Source organism: Cynocephalus volans, chromosome 16 (genome assembly GCF_027409185.1).
Source record: "Cynocephalus volans isolate mCynVol1 chromosome 16, mCynVol1.pri, whole genome shotgun sequence".
NCBI classification, from domain to species: Eukaryota; Metazoa; Chordata; class Mammalia; order Dermoptera; family Cynocephalidae; genus Cynocephalus; species Cynocephalus volans.
In genome coordinates, this window is record NC_084475.1 from 23,407,658 (window position 1) to 23,426,079 (window position 18,422).

Genomic DNA, 18,422 nt, shown 5'->3' on the forward strand with positions numbered 1-18,422 from the left:
CAGATACAGTTTATATGAGACTGTATGCCCAGAGGTTAGAAAGTAAGCACATCTGAGCTGAGTGCATGCACACACTGGCTCGGTCCCTAGACCTATGATTCCCTAATAGCACTGCCAGGCAAAGCACAGGGCCAGCAATGGAAGATATGGATTTAGAATGAGGATTTGGGGACCCCGAGTAGAGAAAGTCACAAAGTGATAGAGGACAAAGGGAAGAGAGGAGAGGACAGAATGTGGCGAGGGACACAGAGAAAAAGAGAGAAGAGACTGGCTGTCACGGAGAACATGCAAACCAAAATTCCAAATCACAGAGGAAAAAACACAAATGCCTCAAAGTCAAAAAAGTCAAATTAACTCCACATGTAATAGCAATTGAGGATCAATGGAAATTAATAAGTATGTTTTAACTTGTGAAAAATATCAATAGGTAACATAGGTAATGCTATCTTTAAAAAATATCAGTACTTATCAGATACAAGGAGAAATAAAACATTTACAGACAGATGCTAAAAAGAACCAAAAAGTGATCTTTGAACACCCACCAGTTATATGTAATCTAAGAAATAGTCAGATTAAACAGTGTTGAAGGATTCATCCAGATGTCAATGAGTAAAATATAAAATCATGTGTTAGAGTTCAAAGACTTCTGCTTCTGACCAAGATAGAGTCACAGAAATTGAATTTACTCTCTCACCTGAGACAATTAAAAGCAGACAAAATATATGAAACAACGGTTTGCAAGACATCAGATATGAGGCCACATAAAGGGCCGTGATTCCTGAGACACATTTTTGTAAGTCATTTGAGCTGCATTCTCTGGCTTGCTGTCTTGACAAGGTTTCCAGGCCAAGAGATACGAAAGAACCTGGGCAGAACCGGCAGAATTCCTGAGCTGAGGTGACAGAGCTCAGATCTGGGGGGACCACGGTGGCTAGAGTGGACAGCCAGGGAAAGGACTGCGCAGGAGGTTAACCGTAAGGATCAGCAGGGCATCCTCTTGAGTCTCCAGCTGAGCAATGATTAGCAAATGCGTCTGAAGAAACTATGCACACAAGGGGAAAGAACCATCTGGATAAAGGTGCTCGTGCTCTGTGCCACCTGCTCTGCGATGTCACCATCCCACTCCTAGGCACTGTCCCAAGAGAAGGTAAAGCATGTGAACACACAAAGTCTGTACATGAATGTTCATAGAGGCTTTATTTGTAATAGCTCAAAGCTGTCAACAACACAAATGTCCACTAACAGATGAATGGAAAAAAAACCAATTGTGTAAATCCATGCGGTAGAATATTACTCAGCAACAAGAAGGAGTGGGCATTGATATACACACCACATGATGAATCTCATAATAATTATGCTGAGTAAAAGGAGCCAGGAAAAAAAGTGCACACTGTTCAATTCCATTTATACAAAATTCTAGGAAACATAAACTAATACATAGGAACCACAGCGGACTAATCATTGCTTGGGGATGTGCGACAAGGAGGAAAGGAAGCAAGGGTTACAAAGCAGAAGGAGAAAACTTCCAAGTGTGATGGGCATGTTCATTATTTTTAAAGTGGTGATGATTTCATGGGTATGTACATATATCAAAAATAACAAATTGTACAATTTAAATACGTACATATTTGTGTATACAAATTATACATCAATAAATCTATTAAAATTTGCTGGAATTAGTAGACATGGAGGATAAATTGTAAGTCTCAAAGACAAGCTTAAGAGAAGTTTTAGAGTAAAAAAAATATACAGGATATAAGCATTTCAAAAAATAATAATAGAAATTTTTTCAAAATTAAAAAAAAAAAAGACATGACTTCATGAATTGCAAAGGCCTTCCAGACATGTAATGTGAACATATTATGAAAAGTGTATTATGATGTGCAAATGAAAGTTGGTCTAAAATACTAAGATTGATGTGATGTGACATTAAAAAAAAAACATTTAAGCATACAACTGAGAATTGCCTCGCCGATAAAGAAAAATTAAAGACTAAGAAGTGTGGAAAGGAGCTTGCTAACGAGGTCAGATTTCATTTACAGAGAGACATACACAGCTGCAGGGAGTGGCGTCTGGCCTACGAAGAAAGGTTGGATAAGGGGCTTCAAGCTAACACAGATGCTTGTTGACAAGGAGTAGCCAGAGGAGGGAGCCACAGCCATTAATCCGCATTTGCCATGAGCCAGAGAAGCAAACATGGCAAGGCCACAGTCATTCCTGAAATATGGATACATTAATGCTTATATGAAATAATGTTAAAACAAAAGAGCATTAATGCTATTTTTGAAGAAAAACAGAAAAAAGAAGATGTAATATTATCAGATGTTATTAATAACAGGAAGAACTGTTTCTCTCCTGTTTCTACCTTCTCTAATAAGGACAACATTTCTCAAATCATTCTGGGAGTAGCAAAACTAATAACTGAGTCCAGGGAATTACCCCCTGAGACAAATTAGGACTTAATAAGAGAAACATAGCCTTTTTTGAAGCATTCAAATTCAGATTATATTCCAAAGGACTGTCATTATTGATAAATGTAATTTATCAATAATGAATAATTTATAAATAATAACTTATGCATAAATTATTTATAGCTGCCTTAATGTTGATCAAAGAAACTTCCAGAAAAGCAAACATATGCAAAACCAAAACCAAACAAACCAAAAAACAACAACAACAACAAAAATCCCAAACAAAAACATAAATTTTAAAAACAAGGGAATTAATAAATCTAGAAAATATAGACAGAAAGGTCAAGTCTGGCACATGCGTTGTGAATATCTACAAAAAAAGATAAATAGGTGGCTGGTGATAGTGGAGGTAGTGCTGGCAGGTTCCAAGAATTTCTGTTTTAAATCAAATTCTTGTTTAATAGAACAGAATAAAGTCTGTAGATCTATCTCCAACTTTAATTATAGCAAAGCATTTGGCAAAATCTCTGATAAATATAAAATGGTAAAATGTGGGCTGAGAGGTAACAGTTTTAGGTAAATTCAAAAACGGCTAATAATCATACCCCAAATATATTGATTAATGAGTATGTCAGCTTGAAGAGAGATCCTTAACACTGTGCCACAGGCTTTCAACCTGTGTATAGTCATTTTTAATATTTTTATTATCTAAGGCATGAAAGACAAGCTTATGAAATTTGTCGATTCTGTAAAGCTGGAAAAAAGACCTAATAGGATAACTAACTGAATTTATGTGGTTGGGTGTACTGGATTGAATTATGTCCCCCCCAAAACTCCCTGAAACTGAATTGTGTCCCCCAAGTTTTATGTATTAGAAACTTGGCCCCCACTGTGACTGTTCAGAGGATGGGAAATCCTATTATGGTAGTTGAAAGGTGGAGCCTTGAAGAGGTGATTGGATTGCAGGACCCTGCAGTAGTGAGTGGTTTAAAAGTAGTGGTCAGGGTCAGGGGCGTGGTTCTGAGGGCTTTAAAGGAAGAGAGTCTGCCTTTTGCTTTCTCTGCTCTGCCTCCACCGTCTTGCAATGTGAGACCCCTGGGTCGCTGTTGCCACCACCAGATGGACTTTGGACTTCTCAGCCTCAGAAACTGTAAGCAAATAAATTTCATTTTCTCTATAAATCACCCAGCTCAGTGTACTTTGTTATAAGCAACAAAAATGGACTAATACATTGGGAAAGATTTCTTAAACAGGATTCAAAAAGCACTTGCTATACATACAAAGATGGATAAATTAAATTGCATTAAAATTAGAAATTATTGATTAGCAAAAGGCATTAATGAGATAGTAAAATGGCTAACCACAGATTGGGGAATGATATTTCTAAGTATAATCAGGAAAATGCTCATAATCAAAATGTATAAACAAGCTCTAAAAATCAATAAGAAACATTCAGACAACTCAATAAAAACTGGGCAAAGGATTTTAATGATCAGTTCACAAAAAAGTACTATAAGCTATAAAACATACAAAAAGGTACTCAGCCTCGTGGAATCAATCTTTTAAGAAATACATTTTAAAAATTCAAAGGTAGTAACCAGAAAGATGAGGGGATTTAATCTCACAGTATTGTTCTGAAAAGACTAAAAACGCCTAAGCTTTAAAAGAGAAAATTAAGGAGTTGTTAATTTCCATCTCTTACTATTCGAAAGAATAGAGATATTAGGCTTGCCAATGATACAAAAGTGATACGATACAGTTCAAAATTATACATGATTTTACGTATACAGATTTTTCAGCTTTAGTTCATATTTTTAAAATTAATATTTTGCTTAAACTAAATTTAAAAAGTTACTTCTTGACTCAATATTGTCAGCTGCATCTGTCTGTCCAGAGATTATTCATTCTATTACAAGTTATTTTCATTTTGGAATTTGACCAAGTAATGAAACTGAATATTGAACTGATTTTAACAAATTTCAAACAAACACTGCTGGGAGGAAAAAACATTTTATTAAATATGTTTTTTCCTTCAAGGGTTCAGCAAATAACCCTAAGAAAATTTGATGGGAGATCTCTTTACAATGCTGATAATATCCAAATATGAATTACATCATTAACATCAGGAAATAACTTGCAATTAGATGCACTTAAAAACAAATCTATATCTGAGGCCTCTGTTTACATATTCATCACTTCATGGGTAAATCACTGAGTCCTGATTGTGAGAAATAGGCACACAGCAAGGAAAGTTTAGTTTCATATATTTAAAAAAATATAAATTTTTTCAGGGAATTTCAAAGATCAATTATATTTTAAGATCTTTGATTTAAGGATATCAGCTTGTTTTTAAAATGTCAAATATTATCTTACAATTATGTTATAGGAAATAAGATAAATGAAAGCCAGAAATGAGTGATATTTCTGCAGAAAACTACATAAAGCCAAGTCAGCAGTTGAAATTAATATGAACTCAGAACTAAGCTTGGTCAAGTTCCTGTTATGCAAAGAAACCACAGTAATCAGCACAGGATGCTAGCCAGGGCTACGGTGTAAAAGCAACCATATCCTATTTTTTTACACATTATTTTCCAAACATTATTTATACATATTATTTTACATTAGTCTTGTATACACATATTAATTATAAAATTGTTTAATTATAAAATCTTGAGCAATTTACATGGCCTGCAATTTTTAAATTTACTTACCAAACAGTGTAAATGATGTAAGGTCTTATTTTTAAAAATGTCTCGGCAATTTTATGATCAAGAGAAAATACACGTCTTGTGTGTTTACTTCAGGTGGTGGTATTAGACAAAGAAGTATTAGATAGTCAGATGTCAATGTAACAATTTTTAAAACATTAAAATTGGTATCCCTATGACAGCTTTGTATCTCATGAATATTCATAACCAACTAAAAAAAATAAAGTGCGAGATAGACCAGTGGGTTTCAACGTAAAGAATACTGAGAGTCTATTTGATATAATTTCAGTTTCCGTGTTGCAACTAACTTTTAAGAAACTAGTACATGTCAAGTTTTGATGTAGTAGTGAGGAACGGCCACAATTCTCTGAAAAAAACAAACAAACCAACTGGTATCACCAATGATTACAAAAGTAGTGAACTCTCTGTTACTGGAGATATTCAAGTGAAAGCCATATAATCAGAATTTCTTTAGGGCATAAACTTACAAAGGATGGGAGATTGGACAAGGTGTCCTTTAATTTCATTTACAAAGACAGTTGAAATAAAATTCACACTATTGTGTTAAAATCATTAGCAATACTACCAAGTGGTTTTTATTTCTTACTGCCTTATTATCCAAGGTTTGGTTGATCTATTTTATTAATATCAAGGGGGATATTATTTAGACGATTGGTTAGTAACATTTGACTATATATAACTTTTATGGTTAATGAGTCTGGTCATTTCCATCTTTACTATAATAACTTCCCTGGTTCATTTGTTCAGCAAATATTTATAGACCACTTCTATATGCTAGCCATTGAGGGTTATTTTTTATTTTTTTTAGAATTTTTCATTAGCAATTCTTACTATACCTGTTTTTTAAACTTGAGGATTCAATTTGTTCATTTGGAAAATGTACAAAAATATTTCTTATTTAATAAAGATTTCATCACATGGAAAACCAGATATGTAATATACTTTTAATATTCATAAAAATAAAATCTTGTGTGAAAAATAAAAGCAAATGAAAATATTACAACCAAGTCAAAGTCATTGGAGTCACGTTTTCTCTTTGCAACTAGTAAGAGAGGCTGAGGAGCTTCGTGCATTTGGGATCCCCATTCATGGCATTTGTAAATACAATCAAGGTCAAAGGTTGATTAGCTGAGAGCAGGCACTGCTGTTTCTAAGAAATTAAAAGTTATGTGGGTAATAAATCAATTTTTTGTGTGCAAATCTACCGCTTTATTTTCCATTCTTCCATCCCTGGCACACATTCCTAGTAGAGTCTGCCGATTTTTGGAAGTGACATAGTTTATTAGAAATAATTTCCCAGCTGCTCTAGCCAAGTGCCCATTCATTGGCCTTGTCCAGAAAATGTCACCATTTTCAAGATGTTGTTCTTTCTGATTTAAAAAAGAAAAAAAAGAGTAAAAACATTCTTCTCTATAAAGGTCACAAAGAATATCGCTTGGCAAAGGTGCAGAAAACAAGTTTATGGGTTAAAAAGAGCTTCAGAGATCAAACATGCAATAGCCATTTCTAGGTCATCAAATAAATGTGCCCTCTCATTACACAGAACACTGAAGAAAGGATTTCACAGAAGTCAGTCAAGTCACGGAACTTAAAGCAAACCCTGCACAAATGCATAACTAAACTCTTAGGATTGTTAACGCTTTGAAGCCAACCGATTTTTATTCATCAGTCAGTAACCACTGCCTGGCATCGTGCCCTGGACATAACAGGCCCTCAATAAGTGTTTGTTAAGTAAATGAATGTAAGAATTAATGAGGTAAAAATGAATATATGAATCATTTATTGGTAAATAAATATTGATATTTATTGATAAATAAATGAGATTCTACAAATAAGATCCCCGAAATGAGAGGGCGGAATCCTTGGGTCCAGTTGTATGACCTACAAGAAAGGCAGAGAAAGTGAGAGACAAATTGAACCGTAATGAAATGTAATTCCTTTAATCATACTAACAGCTCTCACTGTATCTTCAGTAAAGAGGAATTAAAAGGTTTTACCAGGGCACTCACTATATTTATTCTAGATATTTTCTTGGCTTAATGTGTGTTAAGTGCATATTCTCTCTCAAGAATATGTATACGTTCATTCCTAAAAACACTTTGGTTGTCTTCATAAATTAAATCTTCATAGAATTAAGCTACTTTAGCCACTATCTTTGAGAAGTCTTTGGATCGTATCAAAATGCTAGCACTCAGGATGGCCAGAACTAGAAGGAGCACTGGCTAACAAGTTTTATGTGGTCTGCAGTTATCACTAATGCATTAGCATGTGCCATCCTGTGGACACGATCACGGTCACCTGCTCAGCATGTCGGAAGAAGTCAGCCCATGCAGGTCAGAAGAGTGAACAGCACAGGGTATCCTGAGGCGCTGGGAATGAGCAAGGTCTTGCTCAGTTATTCCATGAGGAACAGGGAAGCCTGGCCTGGCTCTGCTTCCGAGGTACCCAGGTGACTTTGCTGAGAGGAGACACAATTCAATGTGAAAATTCTAAGAATTCAGATTTAACTCATTACAGCAGGAAATTCCTTTAACTTACACTGTGGCTTTTAGCTAAGTGGCTGATGTCACGTGAATTTCAAAATAGACTCTCATGTATATTGTCAAATCTAGTCTCCATCTAGAATTTTCTGCAAAATAAGCTTTAGTTATTTATTATTGTTTCCTTCATTTAAGAAAGAAAAAGGTTAGAGGCACATTTATAAAATGGAAATTTTCTAACTGGTAACTGAATGTAGTTTGTTTATTAACAAAATAATTAAGGATGCAAATAATATCTCCACGCCATCTGCCCCAGGGACTCCCTTAGTGAAGCTTCATTGTTTTCTGGGGCAAAGGCTCTGCACTAAAAGAAATTCCTGGAAGAAATGCAACAAAAAATACATATTCTCTGTGCATTAACAAAATCTTTTACTGTATATGCAATAACATCAATAGTATATGCAAATAATATATGCAAAACAATAGATGCAAATTTATCTGCAGTGTGTACAATGTTATATTCAATTGATATATGTAAATTTTATATACACACTGATGCATGCAATAATGTAAATTTGCCAGTGATCTCTTCAATGATACAAGGAAAATGCGTTATATATGCAGTGATTCTTAAGCTAGGTCTATTGTATGTGAAAGTACAGAAAGATGAGGCCATTTTCTGATGAGATATGATAATTGAAACAGATATTTTTACTGACTCAAGTGGAAAATTGCTTCATATCAACACTTTTCATATTTGTACATTCAGTTTCAGACTATGACATAGCAATTTAAAATGCTGGAAAACATAGGTTATAAAAATTTTCTCTGCTTTTGTTCTTTTTTGTTTTGTTCTGTTTTTTAGGAAGAAAATGCCAAGGGATTATTCTCAAGACCAATATAGTAAAATACAGTAAACGATTAAGATCTAACTCAAATGTCTTCAGCGAGTCCTCCGATCTCCCCCTTAACTCGTGTATAGTGAATGACTCCCTCCCCTTTGTCAGCACTTTCTACACACATTTTTTTATCCCAGTCCTAACCCCAGTTCCTGTACGGCAGGCCTAATGTTCATTCTCAGAATCCCTGTGATTCCTGTGTAGGTGTACATAGGTGCACATAGCAGGCTCTTTCAGTAAGTAACTACTGTAACTATAGAATCTGTGTTAGTTAAGAAGTGAGATTTTGGCATTAGTATATTTGGCAACATAAAACTATTTCACTAAAAACTTTGTGGGTTCATTTTGGTATAGATAGAAAATATTTGGTATAGATAGAAAGAAAAATATTTATGGTAGTCCTACCTTCTGAGGCTCTGAGTAGGAAAACAACACGAGGAGACGTGATGACAAATGAACCTTGGAAATAACAGTTGTTTCAGTTCAATCTTCTATTAATGTTATATTCATATACACACAGCTATGATTCTTGCAAAGAATTTCTTTAACAGGTATTTTCATAGTGCAAGCTTGAATTGGCTGATCTAGCAATGGGCTACCAAAACAAAACAAAACAGACCCCTAAATTATTTGTACACTTTAATAGATCAGCATCTTCTACTTTTATGAAAATGTTCAGACGTCTTTATGACTATCACATCACTAGTTTTGATTGTTCAGAATCGAATTGTATTTACAGCCTGAGATTGAGGTAATATAACGGAAAGCTCACTGGACCAGAACCAAGAAGAAATAGTTTCCAAACCTAGTTATAAAAGTAAGTTTATGTGACATTATGGAATATGTGGTCCAAATTATAAGCCTTCAAATTTTGATTCAGCCATGATAAAAATTAAAAGAAAACCTGTCACAATAGTATTTGATGAGAAACTCTGTAATAAGAAGGTACAATATTGTTGGCATATTTTGATAAATACTGTTATCATTGTTTTGTTAGCCACCTAATGCACAAAAGGTCTCACTAGAAAATACTTTAAATGATTATGCGTAGTATAATGAGCATTATTAGACACATACAAAATATTTTTGTATTATATACTTATAAAATGTGCTTATAAAACCCATTTGTTATAGAAAATTGAATCTTCATATATTAATCTATCAATAAACACCAGCCTTGTGTTAACCAATTTAGCAGCATGAAAAAAACAAAACAAAATACACAACTTGGCAGCCTCGGTGTGCCTGACCTAACAGCATGTATCCCATACTTGTTCTCTCTTAATTCAGAAAGCCTGAGATGATCTGCATTTCTCCATGAGCCCTGCTTGAAATATCTAGCAATCTCTGATCAAATCACAATGTTAAGTTTTATTTTGTGGAGAAAATACCACTGTAACTGCTACATCAAGAATAAATCGTATGGGAATCCCAAGCTAATAGAGGAATGAAAAAAACCCACCACAGATGAATTGGTTTAAGATGTCAGTGGGTGCACAGTAGAGTGGGTGGATGAGAAAACAGGCAGAACATGCTGATGAACTGGCCTTTAGTGAGAAAGCTGGTGGTGGCGAAGGCAAGCGAACAGAAGGAATCAAAGGTGACGACGAGGTATTTTGACTTGAGGACCTCGAGTGTGTTGTTACCAATTCTGAGACGGAAAAGACTGTTAGAGAAACAGATCTGGGGAAGAACCTCAGGATCTGTGTTTCAGCCTCAATTTTGAGATGTTTATTAGACACCCAAGTCAAGATTCCAAATTGTTGCATATGTGAATCTGGGTCTCAGCAGGAAGTCGAATTTACATATAAATTTAGGAGCCATCAGTATATGAATGGTATTTAAAGATGAGATTAGATGAGATGATCTATTGAGAGAAGTGAGGCGATTCCAAGCGGTGAGTGGACGTGCCAATGTCTGATAACTATTGAGATGAAAAGGGATGCCTAGTGAAGCAGAAAACCAGGCGGGGTGTGTGTGGCACCACGGTGGCCCAGCCTAGAAGCTTTTCTACAAGGAGTGGTAGCTATACTGAGTGTTAGACAATGTGGCAACGCAGTCTATTCAATGGTCAAAATATAGTCACGTCTCTGATCGACCAACTCCACGTCTTTGATCGACCAACTCCAACTCCAACTTGCCAATGCTGAAATTTTATTTTCTGTACGAATAACTTCCGTTGCTTGTCACCTCCTCCCTGGAGGAAATAGATAAATGCATGAATATGTTTATTGTCCTACTACACCACTACTCGTAATCAGCTGAAACTGGGAACATCTATATTTTCATAAATTAAAAAAAAAAAATTAAGGAACTTGGGACAAACTAATTGTATAGAATGCTTTGCAGCCAACAGAAATAATAAAGATTATTTTCAAATAATTTAAGAAAAGAGCAGGATATGAAACACTATACATTGATTAAAAGTAAGTAAAATTATGAATAATATGGGTCAGGGTTGGCACAGAATAAAATTTCACATCTTTACTAGTTCTATTTATTATTATTAATTTAAAATTTGCCTACACTAGTGAATGTAAGATGATTTTTCACTGTGGTTTCACTGTTTTACATGTTGACTAGTGATGTTAAGTATTTTACACACATACACAGTAATTAAAAGACTACTAATTGAATAATCTCTTTATAGACTTTGTCTATTTACTTACTGATGTCTTGGTGTTTTTCTTATCCTGTTTTGTGAGCTTTTTAAATACCAAGGATGCTAATCTTTAGTCATATCTCCATCAATAAAATACTAATATGAAAACTTTACATTCAGTGATCAGATACAGTAATAGGCTTAAATGTTATCTTTATCAAAATTCCTATATAAAAAACCAAAATCTTGGTGGGTTTAGGGGACTTGCCCAAGCCACAGAGAGTGAGGGAGAGAAATTAGTTTGAATTCTGAGTCTGATTCCAAAGCCTGTACTTTCTTTATGTAAAACATATCTTTATAAGGAGATATTTCAAACATAAAGCCTCCTGAAAATTGCAAACACCTGATACCTCTCTTAAGTTGTTTTCAAATGTAGTTTTGTTTAATGGAGAAACATGAAAAAATATGCTAGACAGAGAGGAGTATGCAAAATACTTTGGGCATCTCAGGAAACTGGAAGTGAGGTGATCCTGTGAGCCACGTAATAGGCAAATCAAACTCCTTTAAAGATTAATGGTCACTGGTTTAATACTGAAATGAAGGCTAAAAGCATCATGCACCATTCGTAACATTATCTCCTGGTATTATTTGAATTGGGGGTTAAAGATGAATCATGTTCATCATGCCTTAGTAGAGAACTTGCCAATTCATGAAACGATTAAAACTGTCTGGTATAAGGACCAATAGGATCTTTCAAGTTAATAAAGAGCATGAGGGAAAATGAGAAAAAGAATAATGCTGTTTGTTTAATGAAGAAAAATAAAACAAAAACACAGAAACGCTTAACCACATTACTAATAGTTATTTAGCTCTAAATTTTTTGTTCTAATTTTTCAGCAATTTTAAATATCCAAGTACCCCCGTGCAGTCTTTCTTCTTCTTTTCAGGCTGTCACGTGCCTTCTTTTCCAGTTCCTGCATCCTCTGCCTTTTTCATTTTCCAACCCCTCTCCTATCCCTTTGCAGGGTTTTGTTTCATTTTGCATGAACTACTACCAACAACTCATATTTGGACACTTCTTCATGTCTGATCCATCCCCGCAATACAACTGGATTAATTTCCACATTATATATTCATTTATGTAACTCATATATTTAAATAAGTCTTCAATTATTGGTCTAATGCTTATTAATTTCAGAATCCTAGGATTCAAGGTTTCACATTCTGTGACTGAGCATGGCGTAGATTACCCCCGGGGCTGTTCTGCACTTGCTCCTGGTGAAGACACTGCAGTGATCTTTGTGTCTTTACTTCTTTTTGCACTTTTCCTTGACTCGTTTTCCCCTCCTGGAATGTCCCCGTCGCATCTCTGATAGAACCCTTGCTCGTCCTTCATGGCCCCACTTCATGGGTGTCATCTGACGTAGGCCCATCTTGCTCTGTTTATTGTCACACTAGTCAGGGGGTTAGGATTTCCTTTTGTGCTCTCACCCGGAAACAGATGTCTCTGTCTCCTACACCCTGAGCAGGGGACATCTTTTCACATCTAGGCTTGTGGGATGGCCACCCGTCTGTGGTGTGGGCAGTGAGTGGACACCTCCACACCGAGTCCCTTCTACTACTGTTCCCTGCCTCCTGTCTACCTTTTCCTCAGTCCCAGTCACCTCATCCTCCTGGTGAGTGTGCATCTAAAGCTCTCAGACTCACGTTGAAAAGCTGTGACTTTTCTGAGTCTCGGAGTCTCTTTTGGAGAGCATCTCCCACGAGTGCCAGACCTTAGAAGCGCTTTATACCCTTTGCTGCATTTAATCTTCAAAAAGCATCATGCCACAAGCACAGGGCTCTTTTCAATATATGTCGTAAAGTAAAATCATTTCACACATCCATGAAATATTTGAGTACTTTGTTTATGAATATGATAAAACTGCCCTCCTCCATAAATTATGCCAAATTAACATATATACGTGCATGTCTGCGTGTGCACACCTATGAAGGTATTCGTAGGTGTTCATATATACGCACAGAGACACACAGATTCTGAAGTTCTGTCTTTACCAAATTTAGAGATTAATGGAATTAGAAATCAATTACTCAAACTCTCTCATTTTATAAATGAACTATGACTATTAAAAATGTTAGGGAATTTTCAATATCACACAGTTATTTAGTGCAGGAGGTAGGATCAAATAACTACAAATACAAGGGGTCTTCCAAAAGTTCATGGAATGATTTATATTAGCCTTATTTCTGTTTTTCCACAAACTGTTAAAAGTATCCTCATAAATGTGTCACTAGAGTGAAGGTACAATTTTATTTAAAATGCTTGTGCTGTATGGATATTCTGATATTTATATTTACATACCAATATATTAGAATTTCTTTATGGTTAAATGCATCTATTGTCTAATATCACATTGTCTACTGAATTGTTGAAATTGACATTCCTCAATGAGGAAGCAGCGTGGTATTGCGTATTGGCTACTATCCTGTCAACAGATTAACAACCACATAAGACAAGAAAGTGCATTCAATCCTATCTCTAACAAATTTTACAGATAGTTTACAGAAGAATATTAATTATCAAGGGAAGAAGTTCTATAGCCAATTTCCAAATGCTAACTTAGTACACGATCCAAATACTTGGCCTGTAGTCTGTACTCTCTTTTTTGGATCTGCTCTCTTATTTAGACAAACATGGCAAAAGTTCCTCTACATTACTGTTAATTTTAATTTTCTCCATTCACTTAATATTTATTATGAGACAGGCACTGAGCTAAGCAGGTTATTTCCTTAATATTAAAACACCACACAGGGCCAGCCCGTGGCTCACTCGGGAGAGTGTGGTGCTGATAACACCAAGGCCATGGGTTCGGATCCTATATAGGGATGGCCGGTTAGCTCACTGGCTGAGCGTGGTGCTGACAACACCAAGTCAAGGGTTAGGATCCCCTTACCAGTCATCTTTAAAAAACAAAAAACAAAAAACACAACACTAAGAAGAAGTTATTATGCCTACTTTTAAAATGAGGAAATTAAAAATTGGAGAGGTCTACCATAGGATCCTGCAGTTCCACTTCTGGGTAGGTCAGGGCACTTCAAAAAGTTCACAGAAAGATTCATGTTATCTTTTATTTTTCCATGAACTTTTTGAAGCATCCTTGTATATCCAAAGGAAATGAAACCAGCATCTCAAAGACTTGTCTGTATTCCCATGTCCATTGCAGCATCATTCACAATAGCCAGATATGGAAACATCCTAAGTGTCCATGAACGGATGAATGAATAAAGAAAATGCGATGCACACGCGCACACACACACATGCAGTGAGATATCAACCATAAAAAGGAGAAAAATCCTGTCATTTGTAACAACATGGATGGGCTTGGAGCAAAGTTTTCTAAGTGAAACAAGCCAGGCACAAAGATGAATGCCGTAAGATCTCATTTATACGTGGAATCTAAAAGCAGAGTCAAACTCACAGAAGCAGAAAATAGAGTGACGCTTGCCAGGGCCCGGGGAGTGCAGAAGTGAAGAGATGTTGATCAAGGTTCTCAGCTATAGGCGAATAAGTGCTGGGAATCTAATGCACAGCATGAGCGGAGACGGATGCATCAATTAATTTGATTGTAATAATCATTACACAATTGTGTATATAATCATTACACAGTTGTGTGTGTGTATATATATATATACAAACATATACATCAATATACATATATTTACATATATATATCAAGGTATCACATTGCACCCCTGAATCTTGACTTGTCAATTAAATATTTTAAAATAAAAAGGTTTTTTCTTTGGAAACAATCACAAAGTCAGAAGGGAGCAAAATCAGCTCAATAGAAGCAGAAACCTGCCATCCCAGGATTTTTGAAGCACATTTTTAAAGTTTAGATTGACAAAACCATCTTGGTTAAAATACATTTCAGCCACATTTTACAATTTAGTTGACATCCTTCACAGTGTTCTCTGTCTCGGCAGTTTCATTTCCAGATGCCCTCACCACCACCCCCCAAAATGGGCAAAGACTTTTATAAAGAATGTTTATTACAGCTTTGTAAAAAATAATAAAAAATGGAACTCATCTAAAGATCTTACAATGGGTCATAGTCTAATAACAGTGAATCGGTTTAAAACATCTGTATTATTAAAATATATGGCTACACGATAATGCTTATAAAATGACCAGTAAGAAAATAGCATTACAAATGAGTATATATAATTATACTGCAGAATTCTAATTTGGTATATAAAAAAAACAGAAAAACATACACTAAAATATTCTCAATAGTTAATCCCAGATTGTAAGATTATTAGTAATTTTCATCTTTTATTCCAGTTATTTAATTCCAAATTTTTCTACAATAAGCATGTGATATTTGCATAATTTTAATTGGTATAAAATATTAGTTCGCAAAAGCTGTAAAAAAAACTGTGCAACACTTGAGGAAGTTTATTCATTAATTCATTCCTTCATTTAATGAGCACTTACTTCTGTGTTCCTATCATGTGCCAGGGATTGTTCGAAACACTTTAAAAATATTATCCAAATCAATCCTGCTAACAACTCTAGGAGGTAGGTCCTAGCATTGTGCCGTCTGTACACATAAAATGGAATCACAGAGACTAAGTTGCTCACGGTCACGCACCAGGTGGTGGCAGAGCTGGGGTTTGAAATGAGGGAGCCTGTGTCAGCATCTGTATCTCAGCAGGGTTTCAGTTTGCTCGCTTCTGAAGGGGCCAGATGAAGCTGTCCATTTTAAGGGACATTAATTGGGAGGGCTGACTTTTCATGGCCAGAATGGCGTCCCTCTACTGACAAGATAGAATGAAACTTGGGAATTAGATCCTACTGCCTGGGGAGTGATTCCTCATTTCTGCTCTATACATGGTTGATAAACAGGCAAACTAAGGTGGAAACAGACAGCAGGTCCTGAGTCTATACACATTTGTGCCTTTCAGGGCAGGACGGTGCCTAACTTTCATTGCAAATATATTACTGAAATATTTACCCACCCTAGCAGTCACAAAGGCACACCCTACTGTAATAACTAATGTGGGACACATAATTAGTGCTGTACCATGACCATGAAGCTTTTACAAAGCTCGTACAATCATGGAGCAGGATGGAGTGTTGAGAAGTCATGTAATTTACAGTGACATACTGCTAAGTGAGCCTGACTCCTCTCGTGTCCACAGTGACTTAATTCCTGACTTATCAGGACCTGCAAATATGAATACGTACAGCTTTAACTATTCTGGCCGGCTCCTGGGTTTTTTTTCCTTTCAAAAAATTGACTTCTGCTCTTTATTACCCTCATTTTCAAATGTTGTAGCTTGGCAAGTTTATGTTAATAATAAGGGGACTGATACAACAGTTCAAATAATCATATAATTTCTCCCATTGCTCCCTTCGTTTTCCACTAAGAGCACACTGACTTGCTTTGGACACCTATTCCTACTGGTGACGGTGTGGCTGCTGGTCACAGGCCCTTCCTTCTTGACGCAGGGATCAATATGTGACAGACGTGGAGTACATAGTGCTGGACAGGCCCAAGCCCGCCTGCTTTCCACATTTACTACTCTGCAATCAGCAAACCTCTACTATTTTAAGATTCAACTATCAATTTTATTTAGGCCTACCGTATGCCTGCTGATTTGTTAGGTATTTTTAGGTGGCTCTTTCTCTATGTTTGGTGTCCTGAGGGTTTAAAACTCAAGGAATGTGGGCCACGGAAGCACCATCACTATGCTCTAAGCTGGTTTGGGAGCTCACTGGCCACTTGCTCCTCTCTCTGATGCTGCTAATTGGCTCCTATTTTTCCTGTCCTCTCCTGCAGGCCCCAAGCACTATGGTCCTTTCCTTTCCTTTACTGAGAGGGGCCCGAGAAAACCCTTCCCACAACCCCACAGGCTGTGTCCTCTCAGACCATTCTACTCCAATCTCTCCTCGTGCCTCTAAGTCAGCTCTTTTTCTTCCGGTGGAACTAAAGGAAAGTGTTTCAGCCAGTGGGTGGTGCAGCTGCTGTCAAAGATCCAAGAGAGGAGTCTAAGCTGAAACAGCATGAGGATTGAGAAGATGCCGGTGGGGCCTTGTGGCATTGGAAGGAGGCTTCCTGAACCTTTTTGAGAACCATGGAAGGGGGATTGAGGTGGGAGAAGGGAGTAGGGATTGAGACAGGGGCTTTGTGTGTCCCGGACACTTGATAGATGCCTTTAGACCACTTGAGTGTTGATATTTCTTGTTAATTAAACTTCTTTCTAAAATTATGTATTAAGTATAGTTAGAAATGGTGTCTATGGAAGTCTTCAATAAGATTTACTTTTCCAGGTGCTGAGTGGGAATTAACGCCCAGTGACGTGCGCTGTATATGGAACTGTTGTTATACTTACTTATTTCTAACCTCAGACGACAAAGGGTTTGATATGGCTAACACATCATACTTTGAATATTGATGGCATTTTTGTATCTTTTGCCTTATTGCATTTTTCCATTCAGAAATAAAATATATGTTATTGCTCCTTCCTTAGTAGATTTAAAGTCCCCAGAGGTCAAGGGCTGGGTCTTACACATCTTTCCCTCCCCTAACCTCAACTGCAGAATCTAGCCAAAAACATTCAATAAATATTTGTAGACTTCAAATGATTTAGGATCCCAAGGACAGAATAAAATTTTCTTTATAGGTGAGTATGGTGAATAAACCTGGAGCAAAAATGCTTTCTTAGCAAAGAAATCATTAGCATCTAAAAATAGGATTAGTACTCTTTGCTTTCTGTGACTAAAAACAAACAATTGTATGATTGCTCTATGTGTTTTACAGAGGGGCGCACCTAATCTCCTATCCTTCCCTTTTTACTTTGCTTCTCTTGCCATCCTGTTTCTAAAACTGTGCCTGCAGATACATAATCTGAAGATAAAGTTAGAAGGTGCAGGCTACGTCTATGTATTTTTCTCAGGTAAAACTGAACAATGCAAAAGACCAAAGGTAGAATTTTTATCTGTAAATTTAAAAACTTGTTTCAAACCACAGCCTAGAAGAATTAAACTTTCCCTGCACCTATTTCTCATTCTAGGAATGAAGCACCTTTGAAATCAAAGGAAGCGCTACAAGGAGACAGAGAAATGGGATGAAGAAACTCAAAAGCTTTAAATTGCATTCCAGCATTATTTGAAAATATGCAGCTCACATCAAACTATACCAAGGCTTTCCTTGGAGCATACATTTTAACATCCATTTGAATATTATATCAGGCATGCAGGACACTGTTTCTGAATAATTCTCTGCCACTTTTAC

General features: G+C 36.2%; 1 long non-coding RNA gene across 1 annotated transcript in view; it reads right to left on the reverse strand.

Moving 5' to 3' along the window:
• Positions 1–6,960: 6,960 nt before the first annotated feature.
• The window catches only part of LOC134365222 (uncharacterized), a 38,584-nt gene continuing 27,122 nt past the window's right edge, over positions 6,961–18,422 (reverse strand). Inside the window, exons 2-4 of the long non-coding RNA XR_010021963.1 lie at positions 8,925–9,114; positions 7,439–7,598; positions 6,961–7,021 (exon numbers count right to left, since the gene is read on the reverse strand). This is a non-coding gene — a long non-coding RNA (uncharacterized LOC134365222). The remainder of the gene's footprint in view (positions 7,022–7,438; positions 7,599–8,924; positions 9,115–18,422) is intronic.